Source organism: Equus quagga, chromosome 6 (genome assembly GCF_021613505.1).
Source record: "Equus quagga isolate Etosha38 chromosome 6, UCLA_HA_Equagga_1.0, whole genome shotgun sequence".
NCBI lineage: Eukaryota > Metazoa > Chordata > Mammalia > Perissodactyla > Equidae > Equus > Equus quagga.
This window is the reverse complement of record NC_060272.1, coordinates 80,778,887-80,800,199: the sequence shown is the minus strand read 5'-3', so window position 1 is coordinate 80,800,199 and position 21,313 is coordinate 80,778,887. Positions and strand designations below refer to the sequence as shown.

Below are 21,313 nucleotides of genomic sequence, written 5' to 3'. Positions count from 1 at the left end.
GAAAACAGTAACAAATATGGTAGATATTAATTTACATAAGTAATCACTTTGAATTTCAATGGCCTAAATGCGTTAACTAAAATTCAGAGATTGTCAGAGTGCATCAAAAACAAGACTCAACTAGATGTTGTCTACAAGAAACCCACTTTAAATATAAGACACATATAGATTCAAAGTAAATGGATGAAGAAAGATACACTAACAAGCTAACGTTAATCAAAAGAAAGCAGAAATAGCTATATTAATTTCTGACAGAGCAGACTTCATAGCAAGGAAAGTTATCATAGATAAAGAGGGGCATTACACAACGGCAAAGGAGTCAATTCTCCAAGAAGACATAACAATCTTATATGTGTGTGTGCCTAACAACAGAGTATCAAAATAGGTGAGGTAAAAAGAGATTGAACTAAACTGCAAAAGGAACATATGAATCCACTGTTATAGTTAGAGACTTCAACATCCTTCTATCAGAAATGAACAGATCCAGCAGGCAGAAAATCAGTAAGGACCTAGTTGAACTCAGCATTGATGATGTCATCAATCAACTGGATATAATGGACATCTATAGAATACTTCATCCAACAATGGCAGAATACACATTCTTCTCAAACTCACATGGCACATTCACCAAGATAGACTACATTCTAGGCTGTAAAATACAGCATAAATAATTTAAAAGAATAGAAATTATACAATGTCTGCTTTCAGACCACAGTGGAGTTAAACTGGAAATCAATAACAGAAAGATAGCTGGAAAATCCCACAACACTTGGAGATTAATAACACACTTGTAAATAATACATGGGTCAAGAGAAATAAAAAAATATTTTGAACTAAATGAAAATGAAAACACAACTTATCAAAAATCTGTGGGATGCAGTGAAAGCAGTATAGCCTTGAATGCATATACTATAAAAGGAGAAAGATCTAAAATCAATCATCTAAGCTTCCACCTTAGGAAACTAGAAAAAGACGAGCAATTAAATTCCAAGTAGGCAGAAGAAAAGAAATAGTAAGAATTAGAGCAGAAATCAATGAAATGGAAAACAGGTAATCAGTAGAGGAAATCAATGAAACCAAACGCTGATTCTTTGAAAAGACTGATAAAATCAATAAGCCTCTAGCTAGGCTAACTAAGAAAAAAGGAGAGGACACAAATTACTAATATCAGAAATGAAAGGGAGGACATCACTAAAGATCCAGAGAACATTTAAAAGATAATCAAGGAATACTATGAACAAGTCTATGCCCCTAAATTTGATAATCTAGATGAAATAACAAAACCAGACAGGCACTAAAAGAAAAAACTACAGACCAATATCTCTTATGAACATAGATGTAAAAATCCTCAACAAAATATTAGCACATCAAATCCAACAATGTATAAAAAGAATAATAGACTATGACCAAGAGGGCTTTATCCCAGCTATGCAAGGCTGGTTTAACATTCAAAGTCAGTTAATGTAATTCATTACATCAATAGACTAAAGAAGAAAAGCCACATGATCATGTCAAAGGATGCAGAAAAGGCATTTGCCAAAATCCAACACCTTCGTGATAAAAACCCTCAGTAAACTAGGACTAGAGGGGAATTTCCTCAACTTGATAAAGAACATCTACAAAGAAACCTACAGCTAATATCATACTTACAGGTGGGAAACTTGAAGCTTTCCCACTAACATCAGGAACGAGGCAAGGATATCCCCTCTCGCCACTGCTTTTCAACATCATACTGGAAGTCCTAACTAATTCAATAAGACAAGAAAAGTAAATAAGAGGTATACAGATGGGGAAGGAAGAAATAAAACTTTATTTGCAAATGACATGATCATCCATGTAAAAAATGCAAAATAATCGACAAAAAATTCCTGAAATTAATCAATGATTATAGCAAGAATGCAGGATACAAAGTTAATATACAAAAGTCAACCTCTCTCCTATATACCAGCAGTGAACAAGTGGAATTTGAAGTTAAAAACACAATACCATTTATATTAGCAGCCAGAAATGACATATTTAGGTATAAATCTAACAAAATATGTACAAGAGCTATACAAGGAAAACAATAAAATCCTGATGAGAGAAATCAAAGAAGAACTAAATAAATGCAGGAGGATTCCATGTTCCTAGTTAAAAGACTTAATATTGTCAAGATGTTGGTTCTTCTCAACTTGATCAATGTAATCCCAATCAAAATTGCCCCCAGTTATTTTGTGGATATCATCAAACTGATTCTAAAGTTTATATGGAGAGGCGAAAGACCTAAAATAGCCAACACAGTGTTAAAGGAGAATAAAGTTGGAAGAATCATGCTACGCAATTCCAAGACTTACTGTAAAGCTACAGTAATCAAGACAATGTGGTATTGCTGAAAGAATAGACAGATCAATGGAACAAAATAGAGAGCCTAGAAATAGACTCACATAAACATAGTCAGTTGATCTTTGACAAAGCAGCAAAGGTAATACAATGGAGAAAAGGTCGTCTTTTCAACAAGTAGTACTGGAACGAGTGAACTTCTACATGCAAGAAAATGAATCCAGATACAGAATTTACACCTTTCACAAAAATTAACTTGAAATGGATCACAGACCTAAATGTATAATGCAAAACTATAAACTTCCTAGAAGAAAACGTAGGAGAAAATCTAGATGACTTAGGGTTTGGTGATGAATTTTTAGATACAACACCAAAGGCACAAACTATGAAAGAAACAGTAGATAAGCTGGACTTCATTAAAATTAAAAAATTCTGCTCTGTGAAAGACACCGTCAAGACAATAAAAAGAGAAGCCACAGACTAGAAGAAAATATTTGCAAAAGACACATCTGATAAAGGACAACTATCCAAATTACACAAAGAACTCTTAAAACTCAACAATAAGAAAACAAACACCCTTCTTAAAAAATGCACCAGAGACCTTAACAGACACCTCATCAAAGAAGATATACAAATGGCAAATAAGCATATGAAAAGACACTTCACATCATATGTCATCTGGCAAATGCAAATTAAAACAACGATGGGATACCGCTACACAACTATTGAAATGACCAAAATCTGGAACACTGACAACACCAAATGCTGGGGAGCATGTGGGGCCACAGAACTCTCATTCATTGCTGTGAGGATGCAAAATGGTACAGCCAACTTTGGAAGACAGTTTGTCCGTTTCTTAACAAAACTAAGCATACTCCCACCATACGATCCAGCAGTTGTGCTCCTTGGTATTTACCCAGAGGAGTAGAAAATTTATGTCCACACAAAAACCTGCACATGGATGTTTATTCCTAACTGCCAAAACGTGTTAGTAACCAAGATGTCCTTCAGTAGGTGAATGGATGAATAAACTGTGGTACATCCAAACAATGGAATATTATTTAATGCTGAAAGGAATGAGCTATCAAGCCATGAAAAGGCATTGAGGAATCTTAAATGCATGTTCATAAGTGAAGAAAGCTAATCTGAGAAGGCTACATACCATAGGATTCCAACCATATGACTTTCTGGAAAAGGCAAAACTATGGAGACAGTAAAAAGATTAGTGGTTGCCAGGAGATGGGGGAAGGGAGGAATTCATAATGTGGAGCACAGCAGATTTTTAGGGCAGTGAAGCTCTTCTGTATGATACTATAATGGTGGATACATGTGTCATTATACGTTTGTCCAAACAGATAGAATGTACAACACCAAGAGTGAACTGTAGTATAAACTATAGACTTTGGGTGATACTGATATCTCAGTGTAGGTTCGTCAATAGTAATAAATGTACCCCTCTGATGAGGGATGTTGATAACTGGGGAGACTGTTACGTGTGGCGGCAAAGGGTATATGGGAAATCTCTGTACCTTTTGCTTAGTTTTGCTGTGAACCTAAAGCTGCTCTAAAAAAGAAAGTCTATTAAAGAAAATTTGTCAGCCCCAGAATAAGAGGGCCAGCGTGAGCCAAGCCTCTCGGGTCCGGCAAGGCTTCACCCTGCACAGTGGTGCCGGCCACTCACGGAAACTTCCCTGGGAATATCTCTGCACCTCTCCTGCTCCGTCAGCCACCTGGGCTCTGAAAACTCTTAGTATCCTGAGCTAAGGAGACTGGGGAAACTTCACTGGACGCGTGTGAATGGACTCCACATTCTGATCCACAGCCTACGAGAAACGATGCAGAAGTCTAGGAAGTGAAATGATTTCCAAGAGATAGCCCAAAATGGAGACTGAGGAATTAAGCAGGGAGAGGGGAGCCCTCACATTCATTGCCTTGGGGAGGGTAGCCTCGTGATTTCCAAAGTACTCACAGTAGTTAGATAATTAGAATAGAACAGAGTTAAAGTATCAGAGTGCATGACAGGTTTCGAGGTATTGTTGTGTATACTTTCTGTTCTAGATACCTGTGCATGAGTGTGTATAGTAGATCACAATATAAAGATATTTCTTACTAAATGTCCTAGTTCAGAAAGCTGGAAAACAGTGCAGGAGAAGGCCACACTAACAGGAGATGACTGAAGACTGTCAGGCCCAACGTGTCAGACTTTGCCGCTTTCAGGATACCAGTTTTATGAAGTTGCATGTTCCCTCCTGCCCTTCTTTTTTTCCAAGCATGATCTGAATCTGCCCCAGAAGAAAGGAATGAGGGGTCAAGGGTTAAGCAGTGCCTCCATGTTAACTAAGCATACTCAATAAGAGTGAAGTGGGAGTGGTGCAAAGGTGGATGGCTTGTCGCGCCTGCTGAAGAGCTCAAGGGGCTGAGAACGTCTTATTTGTCAGGGAACAATCTGCGTACCTTCCATAAGAGGTAGAAAGCCCTCAAACAGTCGTTATATCCCAGCCATTAGCTCCCACGCATCCTCCTCTGCCCCCACCCTGACGCCCGGGTGCTGACTTCGGGATGAAGTCAATTTTGATGTTAGCCAAGATAGGAGGATTCTGTTTCAACTGTTGAAGACCTGCTTGTGGCCTAATTACTGTAATAAGCAGGGGCAGCAGTGATTACAGGATGAGGCGTTCTAAATCCCAGGTTTCATGTTTATCTCTGGGCCACTCGGCATTTGGTGTTCTGGTGTTAAGATTCAGCGAATGACACCACCCCTCTGGGGGTTGTCATACTGTGGCACTTGCGTGTTGCTGTGATGCTTAAAGCCATGCCACTGGTATTTCAAATACCAGCAGGGTCACCCGTGATGGACAGGTTTCAGTGGAGCTTCCAGACTGAGATGGACTAGGAAGAAGAAGCTGGCTACCCACTTCTGAAAAACTGGCCAAGAAAACCCTGTGAATAGCAGTGAGGATTGTCTGATAGAGCATCGGAAGGGGAGAGGATGGCACAAAAACACAGGACAGGGTTCCACTCTGCTGTCCACAGGGTCCCTAGGAGTTGGAACTGACTCAGTGGCACTAACAACAACAACAGTTGGCCATGTGACCCCCGCGAGGCAAATGATTTGCAGAGATTTATCCTCTGCAGTTAAAACATATGGATGTTGGCCTTCGTCTCCTACAGGTTGTGAAAATACCTAAGGTATATTTGAGAATATAATATGAAAGTCGTTCCACAGAGCAAAGACACCACATTACTGCCATATTATCAATCTGAAGGAAGTTCACTGGAGCTTTTCCCAATGTGAACTGAAACAATTAATGTGGTTTACAAACGCCTTTTGTTATCAAATGCCAGAAGTCACCTGAAAACAATTTCTCTTCTGGGTTCTCCTGGTAAGAATATATCTTCTTATGCAGTATCGCCTTTATAAGTTTTAGTGGACAATCCAGTGGGGGGAAAAAAGAAAGAAAGAGAAAATAAGGAAAGAAGAAAAACATCAGGCTTAATATTAAGGATTAAAGCTGAAAAAAGCCACCAGCAAGGGGAGAGGAAGAGTGTAGGTGCAAAGAGCAGGAGAAAACAATACAAGAGAAAGACAGGATTCAGAACACTTTCTCCTTTTAAATTATCATTTTAAAACATCAAAAAATTTCTCCCTTTATCATGGGGCCCCCATAAGGCTAGCTTGACGGTTGAGAAGTAGATTTGGGACGAGGAAAAGCCTTTTGTATTCTGATGTTGGAACACTATCATCAAAGCAGTAGGCTGAGAAGAAACGTAAACAGTCCTTCCAAGGCTTCTCGGCCACTGAGGGGTTCGTGAAATTCATCAGAAACTTCAGAGAGAGCAAAATCTCAAGGGTCCTATATGCCCTTTTGTCCTGACTCTGTGATGGCTATGGTGCTGATAAAGAATTGACTGAGCCACTGACTGACAGAATTTAAAACGCATCAAAGGACACTATCAAGAAAGTGAAAAGCCTTCTGGATGGGAGAAAATATTAGGAAAACATATATCTAATAAGGGCTTACTACAGAGAATATATGCAGAACTCCTATAACTCAACAATAAAAGACAAACAAACCAATTAAAAAGTGGGCAGAGGACTTGAATAGATACTTCTCCAAAGAAGATACATGAATGCTCAATAAGCACATGGAAAGATGCTCAATATCACCAGTCATTAGGGAAATGCAAATCAAAACCACAATGAGATACCAGTTCACACCCACTAAGATAGTTATAATTTTTTTAAAAAAAAGGAAAATGTGTTGACAAGGGTATGGTAAATTTAGAACCCTTGTACATCGCTGGTGTGAATATAATTTGGTGCACTCACAGTGGTAAACAGTTTGGTGTTTCCTCAATTGAACAGAAACTTACCATATCATCCAGCAATTCTGCTCCTAGGGATACACCTAAAATCATTGAAAGCAGGAACTCAAACAGATGCTTGTACATGGATGTTCATAGCAGCACTGATCACTATAACCAAAAGGTTGAAAAAACCAAGGCGTCCATTTACAGATGAATCAATACACAAACTGTGGTATATAGATACAACGATATATTATTCAGCCATTACAAGGAATGAAGGTCAGACGCATGCTACAACAGGAATAAACCTTGAAAATATTATGCTCAGTGAAATAATCCAGACACAAAAAGACAAATATTGCATGATTCCACATATATGAGGTCCCTAGAATGGGCAATTTCCTAGAGACAGAGAGTAGAATGGCGGCTGCCAGGGGCTGCGGGGAGGGGAGCATGGGGAGTTAGTGCTTAATGGTCATAGAGTTTCCATTTGGGGGATGAAAATCTTTTGGAAATAGTGGTGATGGTTGTACAATATTGTGAATGTACTCAATGCCACTCACTGACTTGTACACCAGAAAATAGTTAAAATAACAAATTTTATGTTATATATATTTACCACTATTTTTTAAACTTATAACATAATATTCCCCAAACCACTAAACTGTACACTTTTAATGGGTAAATTGTTCTGTATGTAAATTATATTTCAATAAAGCTGTTTTTTAAAAAAGATGTGAAAGCAGAGATTGGGTAAAATAAAGGTTTGCTCTTGCTGGGCTTTGTCACATGCGTCCTGTTTTACCTGGGAGGGAGGGTTCTGAGGTCGGGGCGGTGGCTGCATGTTGGCCCCACTGTGCAAAGCAGATGGTGTGTGTCCCTGGGGATTTTTCCGGTTCTACATCGATATTTACTTCTAAAGATACTGCTGAGTTAGGCAGAATTTTCTACATCCATTCGTATTTTGCTTGGTATTCACTTTCTTGCAAAAATGGACAATCAAGACAAAGAAAACGAAAGGTCCAGTCACCACTCTTCATTTCACTTCAAAGCAAAACAGGATTATTTTCCAATTTTTTTTTTTTTATAGAAAGCAATGCAGGTCCCACATTACCTCCTCTTCCATAAAAGAAGTGCTTTAGATGCCCAAAAGAAAAGCAAGTTTCTCCAAGGGCAAGAGACTGTGTATCTGTGATGTGTTGATGTCAAAGTCAGTGCCACCCCTACATGGGTTGGGGACGCATCCTGGCCCTGATGCCAAGAGTTATCCCCTTTATCAGAATGTGGTTTACGTATCACCTGCAGCAGAATTCCCCAGATGCTTGTCGTTCTGGGGCTGACGTCAGGAGTTCTAACCAGCACCCCGTTGATTTTTAAGCACAGTTGAGAACACTGGTGTGCATGCTTTTGCTTTCCATCTACTCTAAGAGGTTGCAGGCTTGGCTGTAAAGTCAGTGACTTGATGGAGTGACATTGCAAGTCTCCACTAGAAGTAATAACTTCTGCCATGATGACCCCTTGCTGTGATGCCCCTCCGTTCTCACCTGCCTCGTGCATGCTCAGTGGCTCCTGGTTCCTGATCAACTGGAGGAGTCTGAAATCCCACCATGCCCAGGTTTTCCTGGGCTGGGACCAACTGTGTTCTTGACCTGACCTTGCGCCCAAAACAGCTCCAGCTTCAGGCCTTACCCTTCCTTAATGCCAGCCCTGGGATGCCCTCACACTATTTTAACAGTCTGACTAAGGATTTGGTTCGGTCCCCCATGCTTAGAACAGGTCCGCTAGATGCTAAATCAGGGCTGAACAGAGAGCAGCCCAGCTGAGGGTGCACCCGGCAGCGCACTGCCGGCTCTGGGCCTTTCTGACTGTCGGCAGCTCCATTTTCAGCAGAGACGGCAGCTGAGTAGGTCTTACTGCATCCCTCCCACTCTTGCCCTGGGGAACCTCTTCCTGTGTACACCATCCCCTTTCCGGGCCCTATTGTACAGTCTCTGAAATGGTATTTCTCAGTCATTTTTTAAAAAGAGGGTTTGTTTCAAACATGTGGTGAAAGAGAGCAGCCTTGCTAGAAATAAATGCTGCAGGAGTGACATGCTCAGGTGACTATTTGGTGTGAAGTCCCCACTGCCCCCTTTTCAAGGATGACTACAGTTTAATAGAAATGCCTGCTTTAAAGAAAGGAGGCGTCGCCACAGGAAGGGCAAATCTGCCTGAATTCTAGACCTGGCAAGTTTCTGTAAACCTCTTCTGATTCTCCTCTCTGGGTGCTGCACCTCCCAGTGGAAGTTCCCCTGCAATGTGAATTTGTGCATCATCTTGGTGCCTCCTGACTGTTCACAATTTCATGTTTATGAATGTCCTTTAAAAACTCACCTACTCAACAAATATATCAGTGCCTTCTACGTACCAGTTAAGTACCAAGTATTCAAGGCTAAATAAGCAGATCTGAGCCAGTGGGTACAGACGAGGAAACCGTGCCAGAACGGCATGCGGGCGGATCGGGTGCCATCAGAGCCCTTGGGTTGGGGAGGGAGGGGTATTGAACACAGTGTTGAGGATTCAGGAAAGAGTCCTGAGAAAGTGATACCTAAACTGTAATCCGAAGGTTGAGTCAGATTTGAATCAAAATGACCTAGACCCAACCCATTCCCCAAAACAGGTGTTGACTAAACTCAGCGTTCTTCCTATCTTTCCTCTGAGATAGGAGGCCTTTCTAAATGAATAATTAATTACCTGAATAGGAAAGCCACTAAAAGGAACTTCGTGTACTCACATCACTTGGATTAATGAAAACTATTTCAACAGTCAAAAGATTCGAACTCCTGGGATGCTGTTTGTGCCCCCAGAGTGTGCAAATATTTCCCTTCTTGACACTATCATTTTCCTCACCTTTAAAGGAGCTGATAATGCTTGTCTCTGCAGGAAGGTGTTTGCTGTGACGTTTTGTTTGCCCTTTCAGGACATGAGATTACTCCATGTGGGTGACATTCTTTCCCTGGGAAACACTTTACACCCTCAAGAGAAGGAATCCCATTAAGAAAAGTGTGTTCAAGTCACATACGACATTGCTTTCACACTGCTCATTATTTGTGAAGGAAATGTAAGCAGCCGTTTCCGAGTTGAGTCCGTGATTATTAAAACAAGCCCACCAAATTAAAAGGCCGAAGACTTTCAGTTCCTCTGAGACAGCTACTCCGTGATTCATATTTTTAACTCCTAGAACCAAACAAAAATACTAAAAACAAAGAAATAAACCAAAAGAAAAGCAAAACACCACACCACCTCAGAGAGGCATGTAACAGCATTTTATTAAACAATAACTCATTTTTTTCCTCTTACCTCTCTATACTTTAGAATGCAAATTAAGTTAATGCTCATTTATTAATGTTGTTTGTTGTCACAATTTTTCCTTTCTCACCATCATTCTAAGAAAAAGTAAATGGCATAGCTACCACAGTCCGCTGACAAGTTTTCAAGCAGGAAAACTAAACACTTAGGCCCCATTTCACACAAATGACCACAGAAAGTGACAACTGAAAATGTTGAATCGACAGCCACCATCACACACTGGGAACTCAGTAGGACTCTGTAGTAAGGTGGATTCAGAGATGCCCTGCGTCACATCGTGCCCCCAAAGGCAACCCAGGAAAAGTATAGATGGCGTCTTCTCCCCTAATTCAGTATTTTGCTAATAATCAATTCAAAAATATTTCTGAGGCCAACATGCACTTGGCAATCCAGAACTGAAGTTGATAGGGTCCTGTTAACATGTTTTATGTGGTGTTTTCAGTTGTGCATATCTTCCTAAATTAGGTCTTCGGCTAGAAATGGAGGGCCTCAACTTTGGAAGACTTCTTGGAAAAGTAGTCATGTACCTCTCCATTGCTTCCTTGGGCTGCTCTAAAGATGAGAAAGAGTACCGTAACACCCGACACCCAGCTCCCAGCTGGCCCAACCCAGCCTCACAATCCATTTTGATATCAAAGAGTTGTTTTCAGCCTCAAATATCCAGACTGAACCTGAAGAGAGTGAGCTTAGCACACGACCACTGAGCCTGTCTCGGAATTACCGAACATAGAGACCCAACTGGGTGCTCACTGGCAGACGCCTCTGCCTGGTCCTAACAGTGTTGGGGGAGGAACTCTAACTTCCAAGGCCTTGAAATGTTTGACACGTGTGCACAGACGGACTTCAACTTCTTTTTAGACAGTAGCCCTCGTCCGCCTCTGGGAAGTACATGGAAACACTCCAACTTTTCCATGAGTACTGACTCGTCTGACACCGAGACCCAAACCAAAGGAATTTCTACTGCTAAAAACATACCTGTTCTAGAAAGCAAGTTCAGCTGAACAGTACAGAAACACAGGCTGTGAATTCTGGCTTTGAAACCCTAGGGAACTCAAACAGTAATGGATGGCTTTCGTCTGACTAATTCGGCCGGAACATGGAACCTCAGTTCAGCTCTGTGGAGAGCAGATGTGCAGGGAACTGCACAGTCTCCAACTTCTAAAACCTCAGCCCACGTGTAGGACAGCATTTACAATTTCCTTCTGGATTTAGAAAATGGAGAATGCAAACAACAGTATCAACTCTGTTAAATAGAGTTGATGATGCGGCTGCCGCGATGCTTTGAGGTTCTTCGCCTTTTGTACTTGCGAACACGGACTTTGTGTATAAATGTGAGTGTATTATAAAGGGTAAAATGTGGATCTAAGAAAAGAAGAGAAATAATAACAAAACAGTAGCTGATACTTATTGAGCACTTTCTCTGTCTGGTGTCGCACCAAGCACCTTAAATCCACTTCTCATCTAATCCTTTGGAATCCTAGAGGAGATGCAGTTGGCATCACCTTCCACAGGTGATGAGACGCTGCAGCACTTGCAATCAGGGGTGAATCTGGGATTAAAAGCCAGGTGTGTTGGAGTCTGAGGCCGTGCTCTTCACCAACACCCTGCACTGCTGTTTCCCTAGGAAGTTAGCTGTTAGATCGAGTGGATATGGGTCTCTCGATTCCTCCATTGGGTCCTGACGCCAATCCATCCTCTTGTTGGATAGCTCTTCAGGTTTGTGAAAACTGGAGCTGAACAGGAGCAAGCTAAGGACAGAGCCCCATGGGGCACCACTCCAAATGCCTTCGCGGACGCCATCAAATCTGTAATCACCGTCCCACGAGTGCAGTGTTTTTAAGCAGTTATTACTCCGCCTGTGCTATTCCCTGGCTGTGTGGTTCTCAAGGGCATCATGCTGAAGTCCTGATATAGAATATTTACACACTTCTCTGGTTTTGCTAGCAAGCCTATCAAAAATTAAAAATGAATGAGATTGACATGCCTTTTTTTTTTTTTTAACTGGATGCATGCTGGTTACTTGTATTCATAAAGTGTCTCATTAAAAATTCATTGTAGTGGCCGGCTCCAAGGCTGAGTGTTTAAGTTCTCACGCTCCACTTTGGTGGCCCGGGCTTTTGTGGGTTCTGATCCTGGGCGCAGACATGGCACCATTCATCAGGCCATCCTGTGGCGGCATCCCACATGCCACAACTGGAAGGACCCTCAGCTAAAAATATACAACTATGTACCAGGGGGCTTTGGGAAGAAAAAGGAAAAATAAAATCTTTAAAAAAAAATTCATTATAGAATCTTTCCAGATAAATGTCAGCTCACAGAGCATGACTTGAAAAATCCATTTTCTCCCTCTTTTTGAAAATCAGATCCACATTTTCCAAAATATGGCCTTTCCAGCTATTCCCTATTTTCTACGATTGTCTCTAAAAATTCATATTGATGGAGCTATCTTGGCTACACTGACTCCCCAGGCTGCAACTTGTCCAAATCAGGACACTTTAATTGTTTTAGAGCAGCTTTAAACTCTGTTAGAATCTCCTTAAAACTTTTTTTTTTTTTGGCTGGGGAAGATTTGCCCTAAGCTAACATATGTTGCCAATCTCCCCCCTTTTTTCTTCCTTTTCCCCACCAGGGGCCCCAGTACATACATAGTTGTGTAGAGTTGTAAGTTCTTCTATGTGAGCTGCCGCCACAGCATGGCTACTGACAGAAGTGATGAGGTTCTGCAACGGGAACCAAACCCACGCTGCTGAAGTGGAGTGCACAGAACTTTAACCACTAGGCAATCAGGGCTGGCTCCTCTTTAAAACTTTTTTAATGAGAAAGAAAAAATAAAACCCTAACATTCTACATTCCCATCAGATTTAACCACTATTACCATCTTGGCATATTTTGCTTCCAGGTTTTTTTTAAAAGAAAAATTACTCCACTGTTTTTATAAAAATGTGTTATTAAAAAAAGTTTATGATATAAAGTCCAAAAAAATGCAATAAATAGAAAGGTAGCCATTTTTAATCACCCCCTAATTCCACAGCCAGAAGATTGGCAACAATTGTTAGCTCAGGTGCCAAGCTTTAAAAAAAATATATTGTTGGTCTTTCAAAGTATGTATTTCAATTTTTGACAGTGTTTGCTGACTCTTGGTTTTGAGAGATGACAGCAAGTCCTTTCATATTTCTGCCCTCCCCCTGCCCATACCTCCCTGTTTTCTTATTGTACTTTGTGCAGGGTTGTAACTTTTATATTCTTTGGTACCCAGAATAGTTCTGTATCAGCTCACGAGCCGACCTTGAAGCATAGCTCCTCCATCCCATATCCTCCACGTTGAGAATGGCTGCCTGCTGCCTTTCGTCTGTGGCCTTTGGGCTGGCACAGTGCCCTGGGGTCAAACTTGCTTCAGAACGTGGAGGCGCCGTTCCAGTGTCCCTGGCACTGAATGTCGCTGTGGGGAAGTTGCAGATCAGACTGATTTTGGTTTTGGCCTCGTAGATGTTTTGTTTTTTTCTGCCTGATGTCTTAAGAATCCGTTCTTTACCTTGAAATCCAGTAGCTTAACTATACTCGAGTGTTCTATATCAAAATTTCCTGAAATACTGTGTGCTCTCTTGGTACAAGTTCTGTTCGTTTTCTTTTTCAGGAAAATGGTCTTGTGCTACGTCTTTAAATGCCTCTTCTGTTCCACTGCACGCTCTCCACCTCAATCCCTGTGTTGTCTTGTGACTGACATCTATTTCCTTCTTTCCAGTGTGATTTTCGTGTCTTTTTCACTGGCATGCTCCAGGATTATGCCAAACCTTTCCAACTTTGCTGGTAATTCCATTTCCATCCACATCTAATTCTGCCCCTTGCTTTCTTAATCTATTTATTAACAGTGAGATTTTGGTCCTCCGTGTATTTCCTTATGTCTGCAACTTCCCTTTTAATCTCTTTCTGTAATTTTATTTTTTTTTTTCCATTTGGCTGTTTTGTTGACTTCATACTTTTATTAAACGATTTTTTTAGAGTGAAACAACTGTGCGGAATTTACTTCTGTTCCTGAAGTTGCGTTCTCCTGGGTTGGTCTCCGTCTCTTCCTTTACTTCGCCCTCTCTTCCTGTCTCCCAGCTTTTTTTCCTTGTTTGCTGAAATATATTTGCATGTTGGCAGAGATGACCTGTCAGTCCTTACCAGCTTATTCATACCTGCATTCCTGATACAGTGGGAGTGACTTCCTACCTTCCTTCCAGGTGCTTGTTCCTTCTGAGGTTCGGGGATTTTGCGCTCGTTCCTGCTGAGGCGGGGGGAGCCCGGGCAGAGAGCTCAGCCGTGCTACAAAGGCCTGGAGGAAGCCCTGAGCTCTCATTTCTCTCCTGAGATGTTGGGAAATCTCCTCTAATCTCTTTACTGACATTGGGTTTCAATTTTCCTTACACAAGTTCTCTCTACACTTTTTAGTCTAAAAACGTTCCTCCTTAATATAGCAGACAGACTCCAGCTGGAAGGTAATGTTTCACTTTCTCTTTGTTTTCTGTCAACACTTTACTAACAGCCGCAAGCAGCGATAAGCAAGAAGCAAAAGACTGATCTCTTTAGTGTCCTCTGTATTGGATTTTAACTAGTATCTGCAGCCATCATTTTCAATTTCACCCACTTGATGCCGTTCTTACCACTCCACATCACTCTCACTTATAAAATCTCACCTCATCAAAGAGAGTCGTGTATAGTTGTATTTTCTTCAGATGCTCTCTCCTTTTTATCCTCAATTGTATAAATTGCAATTGCAGCAAGAGCCATATGTTTTAGTATTTTTGCACCATCTTGGAATATCTCATCTTTTAGTATCTCAGGTGTTGAAATCAAATTAGTCTGCCTTTCTAGAGTCTAGACCATATGTCAAACTGCTTAGTCTTCCCTGCTTTGCCTTAACAATGGAAATTCTAAAATTACATGAACGTTTTCTCCAAGGTTATAATCATGTCTTTAAGAAAGGTAGCTCTTACTCCGCTATTGAGTTCAAGGCCACCAGGCGTCAATGAGGGTCATAGGATGGTGTTTCTCCCTCATCAGTAGTGTGCATTCGATGAGTACTTACTGTGGGCCAGGCTGGAGACTAGGTGGGATACAAAAAGGACCAAGGTATGGTCCCTGTTTTCCAGAATCTTGCTGTCTGAAAAATAGTATTGTAGTAATAATAATGGCTAAAATGTTAAATGCCAGGTACTCTTTTAAGTATTTTATATGCTCCGACTCATCTAATTCTCAGCGGTGGTTTGAGACAGGTACCACTATCACCCCCGTTGGAGAGCTGGGAAAACAGGCAAACTTAACCAAGTTCGTGCATGCAGTGAGACACACAGTTGGGATTTGAGCTCCCAACCACAGTCTGACAAGGGGCCATGTTCTTATCACAACATTCTACTGCCCGTCTACACACCTGCATCATAGTCCCAGGTGCCCTTTTTATCAGCCCTGCTCTGCGTGTTTACCTGTACTTCCCTGCATCCTTGAATGTCAGTTCTAACAATTTGATTTTTTACTTGATTTATATCACTTATGGGGACTCTTACTCTGTTGTTTTATCAATATCATTCCTGCCCCTTGATCTACTTGTGGATTTATATTTCTGATATTTTTTCCTATTTCAGTGATTAGTCTCCATATCTTCTTACACTTTATTAATCTAATTTCTAATTATTTTTTCTATCTATCTCCTTTTAGTGTTTTCTTATATTATTCTTTTCTGTGTGTTTGTTTACCTGCCTCCAATACTCATACATTTTAATGAAGTTTTTCTCTTACCATCATATGTTGACTCAAACTCTGGTTTGACACAGAGCTAAAGTTAGCAGGAAAAAGCAGATAATTTACAGAATAGGAACTACAAACAGCTAACACAAAGTAAAAAGCAATTGAAATTGTGTTTTGACATATCTTCAAACTCACTGATTCTACCCTCAGCTGTGTCCAGTCTGCTGATGAGCCCCTCAAAGGCATTCTTCATTCCTGTTATGGTGCTTTTTATTCCTAGCATTTCCTTTTGATTCTTTCTTAGAGTTTTCAGCTCTCTGTTCACATTACCCATTTGTTCTCACATGCTGTCCACTTTTCCCGTTAGAATCCTTAGCATATTAATTTTGGCTGTTTTAAATTCCCAATCTGATAATTCCAACATCTCTGCCATAGCTGAGTCTGGTTCTGCTGCCTGTTTGTCTCTTTGAACTATGCGGGGTTTTTTCTTTTAGTATGCCTTGTGATTTTTTGTTGAAAGCTGGACATGATGTTTTAGGTAATCGGAAGTGAGGTAAATAGGTCTTTTGTGTGAGGTTGTATGTGTATCTGGCTAGGAGTTAGGCTGTGGCGTCAGAGGCTTCGATTTCCTCTCATGTTCTTGTTTTTGTGTCCTCTGTTATCTTTCGATTTCCATAGAGACCCCTTCTTAAATAAGATCTGAGCTTTGCTGCTCTTTCAGCTGAAGGCCTCTGTTATCCTACAGAAGCCCTATCAATGGGGGGGGGGGGGGGGGGGGGGGGGCAGGGGGAGGGGGAGTGTTCCACAGGCCTATGGTCAGACCTCAGTGTGTCAGTGAGCCCTGTCCCTGGGCTGTGGCCTGCACGAGTGCTTCTCAGCTTTCCGCCTCCTCCCTTAGGAGAGACAAGAAGGCTGGCGGGGCTGGAGCTGGGTGTTTCCCTTCTCTCACCTTGGCTAGGCTGTGGTATAGCCAAGTTAGGCCCTGGGGAAAGTTTCCCTTGAAAGGCAGTTGTATTTCAAAATGGCTACTTTTCTCCTCCCCCTTTTGGAAGTCTGAGGGGATTTCTCTTTGATATACACCCTGAGAACCTGGTAGAGCTCCTGGGGGTAAACCTCACAAAAGTGTGGAGGGTCCACTAAGATTGGACCCAGAGTTTTCAGCTCTCAAGCCTCACGCGCTGACCTCCAGCGATTGGTCAGTTTCAGTGGCAGCGTTCCTACCAGTTCCAGCTCCAGCGGCGGCTCCGCGCGCTCCGCCGGGATGCTCTGGATCCGTCTCTAATTCTCAGGCCAGTAGTGAGCATGTGATCGCAGGTCTCTGACGGATCTAAGACATATGATTTTCAGTCTGTTCAGCTCGTTTCTTGTTGTGACAAAATTGTGTTTTCAAATAATTATCCAAGGGAATGGGAAAATTTTCATGGCAAAATTGTTGGGTGGAAAAGGCCAGATTCAAAGCTGAATGTGGTCACATGATATCAGGAGATTTTTAAAATAGAATTTTCTCTCACAATTGTTCTTCTGTCCCTGAGGTCCCTGCCCATTGATTCAACGACATTCAAGTTTTGGAGGAAGGGAAAAACATACTGCCCCGAAAAACAAAAAAGCCTTTGAAGCACTGAGTGGATTTTTTAAACTAATAATGAGCACGGCTGTCTAAAATCAAAGAGCTTTTTATTTGCCAGATCCAGGAGAGAACTGTGGAGAGAAGAGAGAGGTGTTTTTTGTGCTTTGGGTTTGTAAATAACCTCAAGGCCTGCTCACTCTCGCCTCCTCCTTGAGGGAAAACCGTGGGGAAGCAGGAATGCAAATACCCCGAGAAAGCCTTGGGTGTCATTTGCACAATATTTTCCGGAATCGCACTGTCTTGTGAGGCCCCTCGTCAATGTGGGGTGGTCACTAAGGTGTATCTCCAGGCAGAGGGGAGTTTGAGACAGTGCCCGCTAGTTCCTCACAGCCTGCACTGGGTTTGGGGAGAGCTGAAGTCCCCCCGTGCCTAGTGAGAGATGTGTCCTGGGTATGTGAGAAATGAGCGCAGAGTAATGGCTCCAGGGCTGAGCCCGTGCTGGGGCTAATCTGAGTGGCAGGTGCCGAAAGGCCAGGCCAGGCCAGTTGCATCAGAAATGGCTGGTGCAGAGACAGACATCGGCAGGGACGAGTGGAAGGAGACATCTCGACAAGGCCAGAAACGGCTGAGGGCAGCACATTGTGGGAGTCTCCTCCTGGCTTCCGTGATCAGGGGGGGATTGGAGCTGTTTACCGAAAATCATTTTCTCTTCTTCCGGAGGGGACGAGATCTCCCAGGCTTCCTTCCAGTTAGGTGTGGCTGCCAGGTGACAGGGTTCTGCATCATAGAATATGAGCACAAGTGCAGTCTGCATTTCTGGGTCAGGGCTTTTTAGAAGTAGGTGTGCCCCTCCACGCACGTGTTCTGCCCACATGCAGTTGAATATAGATGATAAGGAGGTCTGGAGAATGGCAGCACTACGAGCCAGAAGGAGCCGGTTCCCGGGATTATCTTACGGAAAATATCACCTGCCAACCTGGAATGCATGTTTAGGACTTGACATGAGAGAGAAATAAACTGTCCTACGTATATATAGGGGGATATTTATCACAGCTGCTTGCCTCAGCCTAAATCCGCACCCAGATATTACCCCAGGGAGAAGGAGAAGGCGAAGACAGAAAAATTGAGAGAACTTGAAACTTTTTTTTTGAAGGAAAATCTTTATTATTTTTATGTATAGAAAACTCAACATTGAACCCATTTTGGTGGCAAGTTCTTTTGCTTTTGCCTTTTCCAGCTTGGCAATGCGAGCCCCAGATTTTGGACCAGGACATCGCCTCCCCAGTGATGGGGGACCTCATCATATCTGTCACTGTGATTGGGCCTGGTAGCTCCTGCCAGCTTAACCAGCTCCTTTGTCTTCCAAGTTAACCTGTGAAGGCGACGGCAGGACAGGTCTTCTTGCGGACGAGGTGTCCCAGCCTGCCCTTCCTCTTCCTAATGCAGTAGGAAACCCCCATCTTACGACACCGGGCAGGCAAGGAGAGAACCGGCTCAATGGGATCCACATCCTGCACAGTCACCAGCAACTGAGTCTTCTTGTTCTCCACCAAGGAGGTGACAGTATTAACCCCTGCTTGAAGGACAGGTGGCCCCTTAGGGGAACATCTCCTTTGCTAGTAGCTTTCTTCTCAGCCTGGGCCAACAATCTATGCCACCTCTCTCACTTTGTCTCTGGTCTGTGCTTTGGGGACAGCTAAGCAGTTGAGTAGCTGTTTGGTGGCCCAAGCCCTGGGGAACTGCTTAATCACAGGGGGTCACTTTCAGCTGCTTCTAGAGGATAGCCCTTTGCCACTGCACCCAGATGTGGTGAGGCCACTTGACAAAGTGAATGAGGTCCCTTTTGGGCTAGATGTCCCATCCAATGCCAAGATGCTGGGCCTTTTCTCAAACAGGGGATTGACCACCTTCTTGCATTGCCTCCTGCTTCTTCACGACAGCAGGGGCCGGGGCTACAGAATCTGAAATTTCTAATGGAGTGAGAATAAATCCTGACTTCACTGAGTAAATTCCTGAGCCACAACTCAACAACAAAAAAACAAACAACCCAATTAAAAAGTGGGCAAAGGCCTTGAAAAGATATTTCTCCAGAGAAGACACACAAATGGCCATTAATTACATGAAGAGATGCTCAATATCAATAATCATTAGGAAAATGCAAATCAAAACCACAATGAGATACCACCTCACACACATTATGGCTATTATTAAAAAAATCAGAAAATAACATATCGATGAAGATGTGGAGAAACTGGAGCAATTATGCATTGCTGCTGGGGATGTGAAAGGGTACAACCGCTGTGGAAAACGGTATGGCAATTCCTCAAAAAGTTAAGCATAAAATTACCATGTGATCCAGCAATTCCAATTCTGGGTATAGACTCAAAAGAAGTGAAAACAGGGACTGGATCAGATATTTGTACACTTGTGTTCATAACCGTGTTATTCACAGTAGCCAAAATGTGGAAGCAATATAAGAGTCCACTGACAGATGAATGGATGAACAAAATGGGATATATACACACAATGGAGTAGGTTTCTTAGCATAGTTAAATTCATGGAAGCAGAAGGTAGAATGACAGCTGCCAAGGGCTGAGGGGAGGGGAGAATGGGGAGTTGTTGTTTAATGGGTATAGACTTTCAGTTGGGGAAGATAAAAATGTTCTGGAGATGGATGGTGATGATAGTTGCACAACAATGTGAATGTACTTGATGCCACAGAACTGTACACTTAAAAATGGTTAAAATGGGGCCAGCCCCCGTGGTCTAGTGGTTAAGTTCAGCACACCTGCTTCGGCAGCCCAGGTTAAGTTCCAGGACATGGATCTACACCACTTGTCTTTCATTGGCCATGCTGTGATGATGGCTCACATACAAAATACAGGAAGATCAGCAACAGGTGTTAGCTCAAGGAGAATCTTCCTCAGCAAAAAAAAAAAAAAAAAGTTTAAAATGGTAAATTTTATGTTATGTATATTTTATCACAATAAAATAAATTCTTAAGACAAACTGTAAAATCAGAAGAGGCCAAGTTACCTTAAGATGAAGTATTCTTCTGCAGTGGAGTGGAAATGATGGTGCATGGGTAAGTTGAGTTCAGTTTCTGTGTATTCCGATCAGGATTTTCATTTCATTTAATGGAATGGAATCTAATTAGGGTAGGAAATACCAAAGTGCATGGTATTTAATAAAGATGAGTATTGCTTAACGGAACTTTTATTTCTGTTATATGTATGTATGGAGTTGCCACAGAACATGTTTCTTACTATGGACCATGGGAATTTGAAAGCCACTGTCTTAGAGCCACTGTCACCACTGATACATTTCAACCCATTACATGAATGTTATGTGAACTACTTAGAAGGAAAAATAAACATCCATTGAGATTTTTTTTAATAAGCAATGCTGTAAAAATGTAGTAGCGTTTGTCTCTGGATTGTGAGAATCTGGATTTTTTAAATCTTTTCTTTATTTTCTAAGACATCCACAATGAGCATGTCCTGATTCTACAACAACTTTAAGTAGCAGAGATGGATCCAGGTTGACCAAGCTGTTTCTTCCATTAGAAGCCAATTTGAAAGAGCTGTGGGAAGTATTTCTGGCCTAGAGTGCGCAGGAATGCTCATGTGCCCACGTGCCGTGATGAGGACAAGGGGGCACCGAGGGCACAAAGTCACACAAGAGGCAGCCCCTGCTCTTGGGAGCTGACAGACCTGCAGACAGAAAATTTCAGCACAGCCCCGGGAGCGCTCAGGGTAGCCAGGTACCGGGTAAAGACTCCTATAAAGAGCTGGGGCTCTGGGCTCTGGGGAAGCTCCTCCAGACCGTGCTTCTCCACTTAGGCCAGGGCATCTGTAACAAGCTGCTGGTGATGCTGGTCTGTGGCCCACACTTTGAGTAGCCAGATCTGGGCTCAGCTGCTCACTTTCTATAGTCAGCTTTCTTTGGTCACTGGGGTTTCTTGATGTTTAGCGCATTGCCCTGTACCTGGACTCTTCCTGTCAGCCAGCCCTGTTCCATTGATGACTCAGCTGGACAGTCTCTCTG

The 21,313-nt window shown here is 42.2% G+C and overlaps 1 pseudogene; it reads right to left on the bottom strand.

The window, feature by feature from the left end:
• Positions 1–13,211: 13,211 nt before the first annotated feature.
• On the bottom strand, positions 13,212–20,349 carry LOC124240748 (60S ribosomal protein L7a-like; annotated as a pseudogene).
• Between the last annotated feature and the right edge of the window lie 964 nt (positions 20,350–21,313).